The 17,906-nt window shown below is 37.7% G+C and overlaps 1 protein-coding gene and 1 long non-coding RNA gene across 14 annotated transcripts in view; one reads left to right on the top strand and one right to left on the bottom strand.

The window, feature by feature from the left end:
* Nucleotides 1–1,053, bottom strand: part of NMNAT3 (nicotinamide nucleotide adenylyltransferase 3) — a 31,759-nt gene extending 30,706 nt beyond the window's left edge. For 5 of the 13 annotated variants that reach the window (XR_010833551.1, XR_010833561.1, XM_067002445.1 and 2 more), the window contains exon 1: nucleotides 618–750. The gene's annotated coding sequence lies outside the window, so the exon portion shown is untranslated. Of the gene's footprint in view, nucleotides 1–14; nucleotides 492–554; nucleotides 757–920 lie in introns of those variants that run through there. The other 8 variants (XR_010833562.1, XR_010833552.1, XR_010833553.1 and 5 more) reach the window with 6 other exon arrangements.
* Nucleotides 1,054–1,133: 80 nt separating this feature from the next.
* LOC136791450 (uncharacterized) overlaps nucleotides 1,134–17,906 on the top strand; it is an 89,825-nt gene continuing 73,052 nt past the window's right edge. The window contains exons 1-2 of the long non-coding RNA XR_010833563.1: nucleotides 1,134–1,267; nucleotides 8,679–8,728. This is a non-coding gene — a long non-coding RNA (uncharacterized lncRNA). The remainder of the gene's footprint in view (nucleotides 1,268–8,678; nucleotides 8,729–17,906) is intronic.

Genomic DNA, 17,906 nt, shown 5'->3' with positions numbered 1-17,906 from the left:
TTGACAGGACTCACCTCTTGTGTCCTCAGTGCCCCTCGGACACCCCTGCGCTTCCCTAAGGCCTTTCACAAACACTCGCAGATCAGCTGAACGCTAACAAGTTTACTGAACCTGAGCTCAATTCTACAGCCAGCATTTCTTAAGTTAAAGGCATACAGCTAATTTACTGCCAGAAGTGAGCACTGTAACTGGTCTTAAATAGCAAACTGTAACGCCTGAGGAATGAGCAAACCACAGCCTCCATTGCTACTGTGCTTAAAGAAAACAAACACAGTTGTGACACAGCCCAGTGCCTGCCGAAGCCTCGGAATAACCCAGCACCAGGGATCATTTATAAAACCAAACACCAGCTGTTGCACAAGAAGGGAAAACGACCTCTGAAACTGACGTAGAGGAGACAGATGAGCGGTTACACAGCAAAGCCAAAGCCTATATACACACGCACATACATGTAACCACGGACGGACGGCCTCTTGTCCTAACGCTGACATTTTAGTAAGTGTTTAAAAAAAAAAAAAAAGAAAAGAAAAGAAAGGAAAAAAGCCCAAACTCACTCATTAGCTTTAATTAGTTCTATACATACAGAAACACAGGCACGTGCGGTCCCGGATACGTACTTATCCCGCAATCCCCACGGGAAGCGTGGCCGCCTGCCACTCCCCGGTTGCGGGGCCCGACGAGCTGCGGCGGCCCACGAGTGCCCCCTCCCGCAGCGGCGGGACAGCTCGGCGCCCCTGCCCCTGCCCCTGCCCCTGCCCCTGCCCCTGCCCCTGCCCCTGCCCCTGCCCCTGCCCCTGCCCCTGCCCCTGCCCCTGCCCCTGCCCCTGCCCCCCCTGCCCCTGCCCCTGCCCCTGCCCCTGCCCCTGCCCCTGCCCCTGCCCCTGCCCCTGCCCCTGCCCCTGCCCCTGCCGCCGCCTTACCACAGCGCCCCAGGCGGGCTGGCGGACGGGCGCGGGGCGCCCCGGGGCTGCTTCTGCTCCTCAGGACGGGCCCGGGCCGCGCGGCCAGGCCGCGGTTTCGGAGTTGTGGTGGCTTCTGAGGGCCCGGAGGAACCGAGCTCGGCTTTCTTGGGTTGGTGGGGGGCACCATACGGCCTCCTTCCTCGGCAGCGGCTGCTGAATGTCTGCAAAGTACACCGGTGGTGTAAAGTAGGCATTAAAGGGATCCTAGAGAAGAGGGGAGTCCGGAGAGCTTCAAGTCCTTTGGTTATTACATTTAATTCTCAGCAATGTGAAATCCAGCACCTCAAGAAGTCAGAATTTCACTGGTCAGTTCTGTAATCTACCCCAAATCTCCTAATTATCATAATGTTGAAACACAAGTATTCCTGTTACTTGATGTTATAGTCAATATATATATACTGACAATATATATATATATATAATAGGATTGTGAATTTTAAGCTTTGTTGTGTGAAATGCACATGTAAAAGATGCTGTTCGCTGTTGCAGCGAGGACAGGAGCTGTCCTTCAGATCTTTGGTTGGCCAAGGGATGGTTTCAGCATTTGGATCTTTGGCTTGTGACTGGAAGCAGGGTATATTCGCTAGGCACAACTTGAGGAAGTCTGAAATCATAAATTAAATTCCCCAGGCAAGGCACAAGTTTAAAAAATGTAGGTAAGTGTATAAAGTGTTTTGTCTTTTGCTTTAGAGCATATATAAATATTAGTGTTTCCAGGCCTTTCTTCCTAATGCTAAATCTACAACATTATAGGAACATTAATTCTCCCAACTTCCTTTGAGGGAGAAAAGGCCATTTTAAAAAACTTCATAAAGCTGACATCCCAGACCAAAATGGATCATTTATTTTTTGCTGAGCAGGCTTACTAAGCATATGAAGCTTATTCTAAATAGCTAGAATTAAAACTTCCGCTTTATATATTTTAAATTACTGTAATGTGTTTTGGGAATAAATAAAATTTCCTATAAAAGGAAATGTTGTGCTTCATTTACAAAAGAAATAGAAAAAAAATGGAAAGAAAAAAGAAAAGAGAAAGGAATAAAGATTAAATCCTGTGCATTAAGCTTGAACACTAAGGGCAAGCACCAGAGCTGACACAATGCAATTCCAGTGACTGCAGGGGGAACTACGCTAGCTGAGGCCTTAACTGGCCTTCACCAGTTTTGTTGTAAGCTGAATCAAAATTGTTAAAATAAGCATTTCTTGATTGTGGCCTTTAAATATAAGCTTTCCATTTCTAATTAAACTTTTAGAGACTGTTTAATAAATAAATGCTTTCAGAACTGAGTTATATCTAGAATAATTTGCTGATGGTAAACACACAGAGCAATGGATCTGATCCAAATCGTGTTCTCCATTCCCCTCTCCTGAAGTCAATGGAATCACAAGTTGTGCTGAAGCTCAGCAATGTAAAAGAGTTGATATGGGAAGAGATGAGTATCAGGCAGAAAATGTGCACGAGTGGAAGAGTTAAGATGCCACGTTGCAAGGGATGTACAAATGACCACAGAAAGTTCTAAGACAATTATGAAAGATGAACCAATTAAAACCTGTCTTCCAACACTTAAATTAAGACAAAGTTACCACTACGGAATCATGTAATGTTCTTACAATTACTCAAAGAGAATGGTAATCACCAGACCAGGTCCTGCTCTTTATTTTGCTGGTGTGTTTTCATGGGTTTCAATTCCGGGCCAGTTCCAGTGGGAGCTTGGAGCAACAATACCATTCTCTTACTATTCTATGACTTTTAAGTGAAACACAATTTAGAATACCCACATCAGGGTATAAAACTGCGAGTATGAAATCCCAAGCCAAAGTTGCCCCAGATGCTCTGAATTAGCGGCTGTACCAAAATTCGTCATTAGCTGCAGCTCTTGAGACGCAGAGCACCCAGGGTCTTACATGAGTTGTGCACACATCAAGGCTGTAGGATTGGGCCTTGTAATTGTAAAATCTGCCAAAAGAGCCGTACGGCAAGTCAGCATAATCTGTTAGTTCTTGGCACCTGGCCTTTACTGATGCATATTTCAGGTCTGAAAAAAAATCAGTTGGGAAGATATAGAGAAGAGAAACATGAGAGAAATGTTCATTAACCTTTGCCCTCCATAACAGAATTGGAAAGCATTAGCTTGTATTCTTGGCTCGGGCAACAAGGCAATCATTCACTCAGCTTAGTCTATGAAGTAAATACTCGAGCTTTTATTTTTAAATTACTTAAATGCTGCAGTTACAGCTAGCTTGACCATTACATCAAATATTACAAACTGGGTGGATAAGAAAATGTTAACTTCCTCTAAATGAAAATCATTCAGTTACTTGATTGCTATTAGAATTAAAGGCAAACATTAGCAAATCCATTATTACTGAGGCAAACAGTAGAAATCAAAAGGCTAAAATGCAGTATAGAAAAAAAGCAATGCAGACTCCCATGTACTATATTCCTCTGAAGCTGCAGAAAATAAATGAGCCGCAGTAGAGAACAGCACACAATGCTTTATTTGAAAGCTAAGAAAAAAAAAAAAAAAAAGAAAAGAAAAAGAAGCCCAACAACTTAAAAGGGCTCGAAGAACAATCGTAAAGCTTTTTACTTGGCTGCATGGAAGACTTATCTGAAAGACAAAATACAAATGCTGAAAAGCAGATAAATAAACATTTCTCACTTGTTTTAGGCTCCATGACCATCAAAGTGTTCTTTTTTGTCACAGGTGAACTGAACAGAAAATTAATGTTTCATTCATTTCTTTCTTTCTTTTATTAGAGAATGACATGCATTTTTTAGTTGTTTTTCTCTCTCCCCCTAATCCTTCACTGTTTGTAAAATTCTGTCAATATTCATCAGTGTATCTTAGTAGGGCATTGTCTTCCATTTGTTTTGTCTTTTGCTTTTGATCATTGATTTTGCATCCTTGTATTTTGAATTTTAAGAAAGTTGTAATAGCTCTTTGTATTTTCATAATGCTTCAGATATCACTCCGAATTATCTTTCCAGTGTACTGGTGTTATTTGTTGATATAATCTCAGCATTGGGATTATGTTTGATAATATAATGACTCTTAAAAAAAATTGTGCAAGATCATGTGTGGATATAACAGCACAATATATGCAGTCCAAGAGAATTAGTGTCAGTTTTTCAATATAAGTAACTTAGTGTTTCTTTTAAGTGGATTTTATAAAGGTACTGGGGACATTCGCTTTAATTTTCACACATTGGAATATCTGTTGCTGAGTGTTAACATGCTACTGTTTACTTCCTCCGTAATCTACAGTTTTTCCAGCAGGTATTTTTAATTATTGCATTGGAAACCACAGCATCATTTTTGTCAAATGTTGGCTTTTCTTTATATAAAGTTTCTACATCATTGGAAGTTTGATATGTAATAGTTGTAATGTACCCACTGTGGTACAAGGGCAAACCAGCAGAGGAAAAGCTTCTCACCATGAAGTGGCCCATCTCTGGGATGTGGTGCATGCATCTCTGCATGCTGATGTGGCCCAGCAGATGGCCCTGTGCTGAGAGGTGGCAGCCTCCAAGAAAGTGGAGGTGGGAGACTGCTGTGGGAATAACAGTAAACGGGGAGGTCTAAGTCATCCCAGTAAAGCAGGAACTCCAGCAGTAGAAAAGGTTGTAAGGAGAATACAGCATAAACTTTAGGTCTGTTTACCAAGAACAAAATTGTGTCCAAAAGAAGCATTCATTTCTATACTCATCAATGAGAGTAAGTTGCGTCTTTGCCTTCTTGAGCAGAACCCTTCTAACTTTCCACTGGTATATCTGGGAGGAATTACCAGGCTTTGGACATTAAGATTCTGTTTAAAGTGATGTGAACAGTCCTATAATGAATGGAGTAATTTTAATTTAGTTACTCTAAGTTAAAATACATCATCGGTCAAAATGGAATTCTATCATGGTGGCATATTTGTTCTGATAAAGTTTTGACGGTACAGTGCTCACTGATCACTTGCACAGATAGGGCAGGGAGAAAAGAAAACAAGTCTATTACTAGAAAGCATGTTTTTTATAAAATTGGAACTCTGATGCAATTTGCTTTTACAGTGATACCAAGAGGACTTTGTGTTCTTTCAATGCAGAACAAAGAATAATTTCAAAACCTGAAGATTTGTTGTGAGACAGAGCTGTCGTCTTTTTGGGAGCTCTGTAATTTTTAGAATAGCTTTTCCATAACGCAGAGTCTTGTAACACAGAAAAATGGGTATAATATGTGGATTTCACTATTGCTTATCTGAGAGGACTTGCAATGAAGGCTCATCATTTTCCCATTCTAAGTAATGGAGGTAATCCAGACTTTGGTTCCTGCTGCCATAGCCACATAGGTTTGCTGAAGTGCTCAAGTTCATTGCCATTTTCTGGGAGAAAACTCTAGAAAGTTTTTTTTCCCAGGTTACCTCCCTTTGTTCTTCTCTCCTGTTCATTACTGAACTTACATTTATACACCAGGATTTTTGCAGACAAACAAGGGGGAAACTTACAAAAGTGATCAGCATTGTGGTTTTCTTTTTGCATTTTGAATATGCATTACAGTATCATTCTTCTTGCAAGAACATCCTCTCTGTGCCTGCAGTGATGGCACCCATGCTGTTACAAAGTCATACAATTTCATCAGAAGCAGAAATCAGAAGCAGAAAGTGTTATGCAGTTGTTGGTCAGCTGCAACACCTTAATGCCAAACAGATGCCTTTCCTCTATAGCTAATACTGCCATCCCTCACATAGTCCCAATAGTCAGTGATACATAATATTGCTTTAATTTAAAAAAATAATAATATTTGTATACTTTTTAAAAACACAGTGATGTGCCTTAAAACATAAACATTAAATGCAATACAAACATCACATTTTACCCATTTTTAAGCAAAGTTCTCTTTCTTTGTTTCTATTACCATTTTGTCAGCTAAGGGATTTCTCTCTCAGCCCTCACCAGTCTAGTTTTTAATGACTTGTCTAGAGGATTATTTAATCTGTTTTATACAAACTTAAAAATGATATGATGAGGCATAAATATAATGCTCAAAATCTTTATTTCAGAATAATTTAATATAAAGGATCTTCTAAAAAGCAGCACTGTACAGTGCAAAGCATCAAGGCTTTCATCTATCTTTATTGTTTCTCATTTAAGCCCAGATCCACACTTACATGCCAGATGGCAACTGCAGAGGAGTTTCAAGTTATAGCTGCAATAGATGAGAAGATAACTGCCTCTTGAGAAAGGGAAAGCCAGATTGCATATTCCTTTCAATTGCACCTGATGACTTATTGCTAGTCACTAATTGGCTTGTCCATACACAAGCAATTAAAAATCTGATGGCAGTGCCTAACTTCATCTGTAGCTCTGTTCTTCCTGCAGAGATTACTGGTGAAATAAACCCTTACAGTGAAGAATATTTTATATGAAGCTATGCAAAAAGGAGACCTAAGGGTTTTGTTTTTTTTCTTTTCATTACTGCCATGTCAATATTTTTTTCTTCAGGAAAGACATAAAATTTTGTGTTACTGTCATTGTTAGTTATTATTGCAAAATAGAGTAGCTGCCTATGATCTGCTAACATTGAATTGACAATATATGAATGTTAAGAAAGAGACAAAACTACGATCAATAGATCTTGGTCTAATTTTCTTTAAATATAGGAATGTTTTAATAGCTGCTTTCCTTTCCAACGTATTTTATGGGTGTATTTTCATTTTAGTCCTGGGTGGGACGTTTGACAAATTATTTAGACTACAGACAAAGAACCAAGAAAGCCAACTATGAAAAGCATAAAATTACTCAGGAATGAGAAACTGCTGTTTTATTTTCACTACTTAGAAGCCATCAGCAGCTGAAATGTCTCTAGAGCTTTAGAACAGTGTTGTTGCTTTCCATTGTTGATGACAGACAAAATCTGGGTAATGGTAGAGTGTATAGCCAACATTGTAATGAGCCCTTTAAAAGGTGAAGTATCCACTTAAAAACAGCATCCCTCATACAATGAAGTGTCAGTAATTTTCTAGCTAATGCACAGCCTGCATTATCTCCCAAAGTCTTCAATTCAAAGCATTTTCCCTCGATACATTTGGCTAAATGCAGTGACAGAGTTATTTGCAAACAGAAGAAAAACAGCTTTCTGTTTTATAAATGACTAACAATTGTTTGGGAGGGAGGGACAAAAAAAAGAAATCAGACCATGTAGTTAAGATCTTAATGTGCAGTATCTTTGTTTCTTATACATATGTAGTCATAGTCCCAACAGCAATTCAAGTATAGGTGTGAAAGAGTGCAACATATTAGGGCTGTAGTGTCATAGAAGTAGGTAATGAACATCAAGCTTGTTGTTAAATAAAGATAAACCATTTGGAATCAATGGTACTTCTTAAAGGTACTCTCATCAAAGGTGGGAAAGAACACAAATATTCTTAAGTACAACAGGGCCATATTAAACATTTAGAAAAATGAGTGGAGGGATTCCTAATGCTTTAACTGGAGCATGAATCAAGACTTGTAACTAACTGTTTGCCAAATCATCTTTCCCTGTTGAAGGCTCCATCAGTAACAGATGAGACACAATCACAAATAATCAAGAAAGAAGCTGTTTAACACTGGGATAGCTGCATAATCAAACCAGTAGTCCCTAAGGAAATGAAATTTAGGCATCTCAATTGTATTAGAAGTCAGTGAAAGTAGATTCCTAAAAATGCTGAGTCAGATCATTCTTCTATATGGGATCCACACTCAAAAGATGACATATAGAGTCAGAGTACCCCAAGAGTACCCCTAGAGTTAGAGTTAGCTACAGCTAACCTAGCATTTTGGCAGCTGGTAAGACTTTAAATCCTTTGCACATATGCAAAGGAATTTCTTTGCCCATCAGCAGCCACATGTGGGTGAAATACAACACTTATTTAACAGAACACTGCCACTTTACATTGGTGGCTTAATGGCAGAGTTGAGAAGTCATTGTTCCAACTGAGCAAGTGGAACATCTGTAGGTAGCCCCAAAATGGACTTTAAAAAAAATGCATCAAAGTGTGTATGCCTTAAATTTGTAAGTGTGAACTGTTGCCAGAATAGTGTGCTCCTTTGAGTGCGGTTTCTGAAGAGGTGATCCAGTTGCTCACTCAAGGGCTTTAGAGAGTAGCTGTGATAGTGATTTCTGTAATAACCTTGGCAAAACTTTGATCCGCGTTAGTACAATGCCTCTCAAGATACATCTATAGATTAGTGGTTAAAAATGTTCACAACATCCTTTTCATCTTTCAAAAAATCTTTCATCTTCCTAGTCTGTAGCATTCCATAAACCCTCTGAGGGAAAGCAAGTAACTGCAAAGTAAGGGAAGAGAGTCTGTTATGTTTTAAGCAAACACCTTACAAGGCTAAAAGTAAAGCATCAGGATGAATGCATGGAGAGACAGCAAGAATTATGGCAAGCTCACCAAGAGGTGTTTGAAATGGTAGTATACTTTGCAGTTATCTGAGAGTAAATAGTTGCTAATAATAATGATAAAGCAATAGCACATTCTGTAACTGACATTGCATTAAATGTTTTTTCTAAATTAACTATTACCATTTGTGTAGTATATAGGATGATATATGTCGGCCTGAATATATTATAAGATAGTGTTCGTGTAACATGTAAAATTATTAGTTATAAACAGGCTTTTACTGATGGAATGAAAACAAGAAAGTGTTCACTGATTACTTCTTCATCTTTCTCTACCTAGGGACCAGAACTGGCCCAAGATGAAACTCAGGATGACCAAATGTGAAATAAGTAAGTGAAAGTAGTAAGACTTCCTATAGTCCATAGTCATCCGTAGTATATCACTGAACTATCACTGGGTTTGCGAGGAGATGGGAAGGTTCTTTTAAGAACTGGATAATGGGCTGATATATGTAACATTACTGATTTTACAGTCCAGGATAAAAGTAACTGTCTTACTTCAGGATGTAATTTCAGTTTTGTCAAGGAATAGTATGAAACTTACTTCCCATTAATTCTGCTCAAGGTTTTACTTTTGAAGCATTTGGTGTTGGTTATAGTTGGAGGAAATTCAAAGGCAACAAAGGACCAATAGGTCAGTTATGACAGCAAAGTGACGTGAATAGTTTTTATGTGAATTTATTGCTCTTAAAGGTGCTGGCTTGACTGACATACTATGGACCAACTTACTTTTAGAAATACAGCTTCCAAAGATGAAAGGGCAGCTTGGTTACTGTATAGCTAAGAGAGAATTTTTCCCAATAGAGAAAAATTACTGCTTTTTCTCCTTAAGATTAAATGTCACTCATTGGAAATTGTAGAGGTTGTTTTATTCAGTCTTATTTTCCTTTCTCATCTAACTCTATGACTGAATTCAGTGGGGGTTGTGTGAGCTAAATCAGTAACTTTGTGCTGATAACTACCAAGGCTGGTTGACCTTGGTTGGCAATGGTCAGGGAGAACAGAGGTGATGAAGGATGCTTACTTTTCAGTGAGACAGAACATCCTATATTTGTAAGTAAGCAAATTGTTACAAACCATTTTTTTGAGTTTGTAGCGGTGGGATAACAGGTCTGCAAGAACAGTGGGGACTTGCTTAATGCTTCCTCTTTCACAGAGATATTCATATGTATGAGTAATAGCAATTTCCTCTGCACTTTTTTTTTTTAAACTTGAGGTTTTCAATACTGTAACTACTGTTTTTATTTGTTGATATGTCATGGCTTACATATCTCAGCAAATGCAGCAAAGTGTAATTCCATTTTCGAGGTCAGGCCTGTTACTTGAGGTGCTGTTTTCCAGATAAAGGTTCAAGGTGCTTTTCAATGAATCACTGTTCTAATAAATCATATTGTATCTATACTAGCATATACAAGCTAGGATATTAATTTCCAAGCGTTGCCTGTCATGAATATGCAGTTTAAAAAACCTGAGATGAATAAAGCATATGGCCTTTATGACATTTCAAGACCATATCTGTAATTCAGTGTACATTCCTGCTGATACACAGACAAAGGTGAATTAGTTCCAGACAAAAACACATCAATGCTCTATTGAATAGTCAATTATTAAACACATAGTGGAATCTGAGGTTATCAAGGCATGCTCAGAATGTACATAGGATGCATAATTTGCACCAGAATGGAACAGAATCAGACTATTAGTTAAAAACCCAGGCAAAATTATACTAATATGGGATTAGAATGGGTTATTGCTACTGCTTTATAATGGATGGGCTCCCTTTCCTTCATTTACCCTCCCAAGGAGCTAATTTCAGAGTCTTATTATATGTATAAACCTAGAAAAAATAGCAGTAAGCAACATTATTTTCTTTCCCTTCAAGAAATAATTTGATTTCCAATGTTCCATTCTGTGGAGAAATAATGTTTTTGAGAACTGCACATGAAGGGAAATGTTACAACATAAGTGTCCTGGCAACTGCTCTGGTAGCAATTGGGTTGAGTAAAATGAAGAAATAAGTGAATAAATTCTTGCTGAATGATGAGAAAAATATCTCAGGAATGTCACCTGTGTGAGATTTTAAGTGTTGTTCGTTCACCTAAATCTATAGTAAAGATTTTATTCAGGGAAAGAAAAGTGTGTTTAACAGTTGACTGGAAAAGCATTGTCAACAAACTATAAAAATTATTCAAGCTGTGGCTGTTTATTATTTTACTGCAATTATATACCATGTTTAATGCTTTGGATCACTGGTCTAGTGCTTATTTTTGATTAACATTAGGCAAGTTGCAGATTTATTGCAGTATGCTAAAGGCACTATTTAAATCAACAAAGAGATGTCAGGCTGTCTGTATCACTTCAAGTGGGTTTTAATAGAACTTTATCCTCAGTTGCATTACATGTAAATTTGCATATAGTTAATCGAGATGTTACTGTATGTATTTTCATGGTTTATAAAAAAAAATTACATTTCATTTCCTGATCTGTGACTTTCAAAACCACTTCTTAGCACTTCTTAACATTTTTGCAGCATAATTAATTATACTTATTTGCATGTTCCAATAAAAATTGCAAAGTCTATCCAACATGATTCCACAGGTTGCTGTTAGTTTATTTTCCTAAAAAGACCTGGGCAGTATGTGAGCCAATATTCACTATTACTGACCTTTTGTGTACAGTAAACAGAAAATTTGTGTGATATTAAACAAAAACGTGTGGTGGAGGGCTTTATATGTGTAAATTGGTATATCCAACAGAAACACAAATAGAAATTGCTTAACTGTAAGACATTTCAAGAATTTCCTGGCCAATGAGATTACAAATGCTAATTTATGTTTATGAGCATAGAGAAATTCAGAGACGGAAGCTCAGAAGTGGAAACTATCTGTATATTGCTTTCCTAGATAATTTTTCTTCCAGAAATTTGTGCTAGAAATTGAACACAAAAATTATCTCTTGATTCTGCAATCTGTAAATTCATTGGGATACTCTCATAAAGATACCGACTCTCACTGCATGATTGTTGTTTTGTTCAATATGTTTAAGACCACAGTGATTTATACGGTTATGCGCAAAAAAATGATCTCAGCTGAGTTACTTGAGGTGTAAGAATAGAAGCAAAGCTTACAAAAAAGGTAGGATAACTTTCCTCCATTTCTGCATAAGGTGTTTAAATGCATCTCCAAGCGAACAGTGCAAGTGTGAGATTTTACTGCAGTAAAGTACACGGACAACATACATATTAAAAACTGATATGTTTCTCATTGTGCTATAAAGTCTCCCACAGTCATCATAATGGATTAAAACTATCTGAGATACCAAATCTTGTGATAACTTCTTGAAGTTAACTCCCATGGTATAGACTTTAACAAAAGATTTTAACAAAAACTCAGCAAATGGGTGTAGTTAAAATTACCAGTCCAAATCCTCAACATATAATGCATCATTAAATCCTAACCCTCAAAGCATCAATGTTCTGACAAAGCTCTGAGAAGAAATATCTTTGTCACCAACCATTCGTTCCACTGGGGATCCTTTAACTGAGGCCTCCAAGCAGGACCCTGCCATTACTATTAATGAACTTCAAGCACCTTTAGTCAAGGCATTTGCTCTAGCTGTCAGTCAGCTTGGCCTTCACTGATAAACTCATTTATCCTTCTGCTCCAGTCATTGATCAAGCAACTTCTGATGCCATTTTTTGAGTACCTTCTTGATACCACAGCAGATATAATTGCCTGCTATTATTATTCATGCTGTTATTTCTATTGAACTTTCATTATTGTTTTGTTCTTCCCAAAGAGGAGGATATTTTGTTGGCCATGGGGCCCTTATGATTAATGATGTGATCAAAGTATGGTGGGAACTGTATGGAATATAAAACTATCCTGGTGTGAAGGTAGGGTTCCTTTATGTGAATGGGATTTTTGCTCATAATTTTGTAGCTGCTGGTGTAAACCTCAGAATGTGTCTGTATCTGCGTAGCAGAACTTCAGGCAATAATTATATCTTGTATTAAAAGCCATTCAGAAGGGTGATACTGTTCCAAAAGCTTTCTGTCTCAACAGATAATTCTATCATGTCCTCTGAAAGAAAAGATTCATTTTCACTCAGAAATACCTGAAGTCCTGGAGGAAGACCTGAGATAGGTTGGATGTTTGGAGGTAGTGTGTCCTCATGTTAGCTATAGTTCCGTCACCCCTATTTAGAGAAGAGAGGAAGATGTAATGAGCTACTTCCCTCCACCTTCGCGTGAACTCTGTGTGTTTGATGATGACTGATTTGAGTCTTGGGGGAAGTTTGATATTTGAGATACAACAGTTCTGCCCCTCAGCAAAATTTTGTTCCAGGGGAACAAGAGAGTCTAAAAAGATATTGCAGTATCTCCTGCTTAAGCAGCACAATATTCCACATGGTGGCTCCAGTTACTAAGTACTACTCTTATTCCTTAGCTTGACAGTCATTTTGTTTGCAACTTGACCAAGTCTGTTCGCTTAGCTTTATACTTTTGCCTGTCCACTTTAGAATCATTACCTTACCTATATACCTGTTCTTTTCAGATTCACTTTTCCCCTGCTTTACTGAGGAATTTTACTGGTTCCTCAGGTGACTGCTTATGATAATCTATAAAATGTTTGTAAGAACAATCCTTCAACCATGCAATCTTAATGATGTGATTTGTTTAATGTATCAAAAGAGACAAAGAAATAAAAATAAAAATCAGGGTTTGCATACTTTGTTTGTCAAAATTCTAAGCCAAGACCTGTGTACTCTAGTAACAGTTTTAGCATTAAGAGAAGGAAATTCAGCCCATTTCAAAGGATATTTCCCACGTGCTGTTTAGATTAGAAAAGGAGAGAAGGGAGAAGGGTAAAGGAAAACAATCCTGCTGAAAATATTCATAATGATGTGCAGAATAGACTAGTTAACTTGCTTGATTTCACCTCTCTGGACATCAGTAATACAAACAAACAAACAAACAAAAATCTCAAACCAGTAATTCCATTTGGGCCAGCATCCCTTCTGCTTTTTTAGGCTGCAGAATCTTTACCTTAGCAGAGCTTAAATCCTGTTGCTGGTCCTATGTGACTAACCCTTTTACAAATGCAAGGGCCACATGTGTCTCTGGATCCTGGTGCCTGCATGGTCAAAGATTAATAATGTAAAATGTAGAGCAATGTAACATTACTGGAGTGGCATTTAATGGCCTTTTCTTCATGCTGCCTGTGTCACGGAAAAAGAGAAGAAAATAATGTATTAAAATAGTTCCCCTCGTGTATCACTGAAAGTTGGTATTTCAGTCTTTCCTGTGTTCAGTTTCTCTGCATGCATCCCAGTAGCAGTATTTGTTGGTAGCAGAATATGATGCCAGCCCAGAGCCCTAACAATTGTGTAAGTAAGTGACCAACCTCAATGCCGGCTGCAGGACTATTAGTCTTTTGGAATCTAGTACTTTAAACCCCGGTGGAAACAAGGACAGATTTCTGTGTAGGATAGAAGCTATGAACCTTCAAGATAAAGTATGACATTGAATAAAGAACTAGTTAAAAATAGATCTGTGATTATGCATGAGATGAGCAGCGTCTCTTCAGAGGAAATATTATTTGCATACGCAAAAAGGTTAAAAACATTTGTGTCTTTAGACTCTAATTTTTGTTTATGTGTATGATATAGACAGCCAAACAACTACAGCAGGGGCAGGCCTCCACAGAATAAAATAGCAGTAAAGAGAAGGGAAAAGAAACCCCTGAACTTTAATGTATGTCGAAATTGAAATGCAGTGAGTTGAGAAGTGCTATATTTAGAACAACTCCATTTCTTTGCAATTTGCAAGGAATGGCACAGTGAGGTGAACGGCATTAAAGAAGAAAAAGTTATGCCTGATGTTCTTACAAAAATAGTGGAATTTCCTCAAGACAAGTCTAAAACTCCAACAAAACTCCTAGAAAAAAAAAAAAGAATGGATGTCTAGGGAATGCTAAACGTCATTTAAATCATTTCACATCTAAAATAAAGCATCATAACCCAAGAACAGTTCAACCATCCACATATACGATATCCCTGGAAGCTGGTATATTAAAGGAGAGTTAGTTTAAAGGGAACACAATTAATGTTTAATTTATTCCCCTCCGGAGTTTCTTGAGCCCATACATAGTAACTCTGAATTGTGAGCTAGGCAATAAAGGGCTCCTCTTATAAAATCTTCTGCAGTGAGGATGCAGGTGCTCATTATCTCTGAAGTTGCTTTATGGGACTGAATTCACATTTCCTACTAATTTGGCTTTCTTTAAATATGAATAATTTGAATTAAAGCAGTAGTAGGAAAGGTGTTTTCTTGCCAAGACTTGCAGTTCAGTGAGGTTAATAACAGTGGTACTGCTTTATTCAAGAAATGAATTTGCCCTTAAGTTAGAATAAGAATTTTTCAAATGAGGTGCTTAAAAAGCCTAGGTAACTTTTCCTCCTATCAATCATTGGCACTTTTTACAGAAGAACTGATGATCCTTAAAACATTTATTATCTTAACGTCCATATCTGGCAAGGGTATATGCTGTCTACATTTTAAAGGTAAAACATGGCTACACATTCATTAAACTGCTTAGGTAGATAACCCCAAATTTATCTATATCATCTAGATAACCTTTGAAGGCTTGGGTTTGTGTGACTTGGCCAAGTTAAAATAGATCTGTGAGATAGTGGAAATCCAAATTTGAGTCTCTGGCCAACACCGAGCAATGGACTTTGGGCATTCTTGCACTGCAGAACTCGTACAGCTATCCGTTAACAGATGTCTCTGAGACTCACTAAAAAGTATTTTTTTTCACACTTTGCTCTGAAGTATTTATTTAGTAAACAATGTGAATATAGCCAGAATTTCTTACCATAGTTGTGATTTTTAATTCCATCTGTAAAAGAAGCTGTGTTGGTATGGGCTTAGAAGCAAGAAGGAATCTAAGAAAATATAATGTAACTATTTTAAACTGTGGCTGCAGCCTGGCATGCCCAAGGAAGGGTTAAAATAGTTCTTGACTGACAGATACAGAGGCTAAGTATGTAACACAGTAAGGAAGAACCTAGTCACTCAGTGCCTTTTAGCAGTAGTAACAGGCAACAAAATCTTGATCTATACCATTCGGTGTTCATCCCTGAGCTGTGGGGTGTGCAACACCTAAAATTAATACCAAAAAAGGAGATAAGCTCTGACAGGTTAAAACAATTGATATAAAAATTAGTAGGAAATTGTACCAAACAGTTGCAGGATGAAGTTTGTAAGTAGTCACTTTCTACAAAGGTAACCCCTCAGCTTTATATACTGCCTACCAGACTGAATTGTTGAAACAAACATAATTTTGTTCATGCATCTGAAAGTGACAATGAATGAAAACCACCCAAAAAATCAGAATATTATGAATGTCTCTTTTTAGAGTCTGAAATGTAATACATGTCTATTTTTGTTAAAATTACATAAAAAGCAATATCTTTTTCTACATGAAGTGGTGCTAGCAGCACAGCTTCCACAGAAGGTACCGTGAGTGACCATTTCCTCCTCAGATACACTTACTGGATTGGCATGGAAGGTACTATATCATTTGATTTTGATACATCTAGAGTAAAATTCTCTTTAGCAATATTTCAGATGAAACATTGGCACCACTGATAGGAAATAGATACGATTATTACAAAACCAAGCCAAAACAAACAAAAAAACCCACATAACTTTAAAGAAACTATGAAGTGAGGAAAAGCTAGATTTCACGCACTGGTGGACAGAACCATAATAAGCTGCTTCAGAGAGAAGACTGAATTAATGAGAAAACCAGCTCTGAAAATTGCATTTACTTTGTCTGGAGGTGATTTCTGCAGATAATATTTAGCCTCCAGTTCAGCACAAATTGTGAAAGCACACAGCTAACTTCCCCTTTGTGGGTGGTTGTGTTAGCTGTTGTGGGTGTTATGGATGTGCTTTGTATTCCAGAATGAAGTCCCACATGGGACATTTGTGCACTGTTCCCTGATACAGTTCTAACATATGCACGTGGAAGAATGTTATATTAAAAGCTGTGTAAAACTATTGCTGCCTAAATAAGTAGGACAAACATAGTCGTCCCATTTTTCTGTTTGCCATAGATTTGCATTTCACATAGAACTGGTGGAGTTCAGTGGCAGTGGCAGAGGTGACCTTATTGGATATCCAATGGTAGCGGTATGACAAAGTAAAGTGAGAGGACTTTAATCTGCAACTTTAATCTACACTAAAAATACAGAAAGTTCCTAGACACCACCAAGTTTATACTGTATGTTTTATTTGTTGTATAGTCTTTCACCTTTTCTCCCCAGCTGTGCCGTTACCAGCAGTGTTTCCCTTCACAACAGCTATCAATGTCCTTCTCGCATATCTATTAATTTCAACAGGCAAATAGGACGTTGTGTTTCCAACTAATAAATGTCTCTGACTGTTCTTCATACTTCATACACATTTGACACTGAAAAGTCACTATTCGCATACCAAAGAGTTGTCAGGAGTGGCACGGTCCTATCTTAAGGCATGTAAGATACATTTGTCTCTTCCCTTTTGACCTCATTAATACCTTCTTCCTGTCTGAATCTGGTGAGCTAGAATGTGCTCATTTTGTCATTGTCTGATTTATTTATTCAGATCCTTGCTGACGTTTGCAAATACAGATATCCAAAGCAGTTTAACAAGCATCATTATTTAGTGAGGACAAATAGTTTCCACCTCTTTCCCATCTGTCCAGTCATTTTGTCTGGAAATATTCTCCCTTTACCACTTGTGCTTTTCCATTGCATTTTGCTGGATGCTTGGCTCTTAGGAAAACTGCATGAAAATAACAAGCACAACAAGCTGGGATCAGCTGCTGAATTAAGGAAAACATGCACAGCGGAGTTCCTCGTGCTGTACTGGCATTTTGTCTGACCTTAGATCCAACTGGAGATCTTGTGCTTTAGTCTTAAAGCTTCTGGAAGATATTTCAAAGGTACATACAGCTGCTGCAACAGCTGTGATAAACACTGACAGGGACCTTGTCTGTAAGAACTGCTATGAAAGATGGAGAGGCAAAGTCCATCTATGGACTATGCTAAAAAAGCCCTATGCTTAAAGTATTGCAAGATTTTTAAGTCAACAACATAAGTTGTTGACTTAAACAGCTTAATTTTTTAAGTTCACAACATAATGGTTTTTATTCCCAAGTTATTTCTTACTGAAAACATTGAGACTAATCCTAACTGAGAAATTACCCAAAATATAGGGAAGGCTTAGGCTCATATGCTGACCTGTGCTTTTTAATATTGTCTTTGTGAAATTAAAATACTAAGAATATCTAAATCTATTAGATTCCTACAAAAATAGGTATTTTTACATGCAAAAATCTCTTTTCTAGTTCTGGGAAAATTACCATATCTGGTTACGTTTACCTATTCTAAATATTGGATATACCATTAGAACCAGTTCATTTTCTGATGTGGGAAGTTGTCTCTTTTTTCTGATCCG

This window comes from Anser cygnoides, chromosome 9 (assembly GCF_040182565.1).
Source record: "Anser cygnoides isolate HZ-2024a breed goose chromosome 9, Taihu_goose_T2T_genome, whole genome shotgun sequence".
Classification (NCBI taxonomy): Eukaryota; Metazoa; Chordata; class Aves; order Anseriformes; family Anatidae; genus Anser; species Anser cygnoides.
The sequence above is the reverse complement of the archived record's forward strand: the minus strand, read 5'-3'. Positions and strand labels throughout refer to the sequence as shown.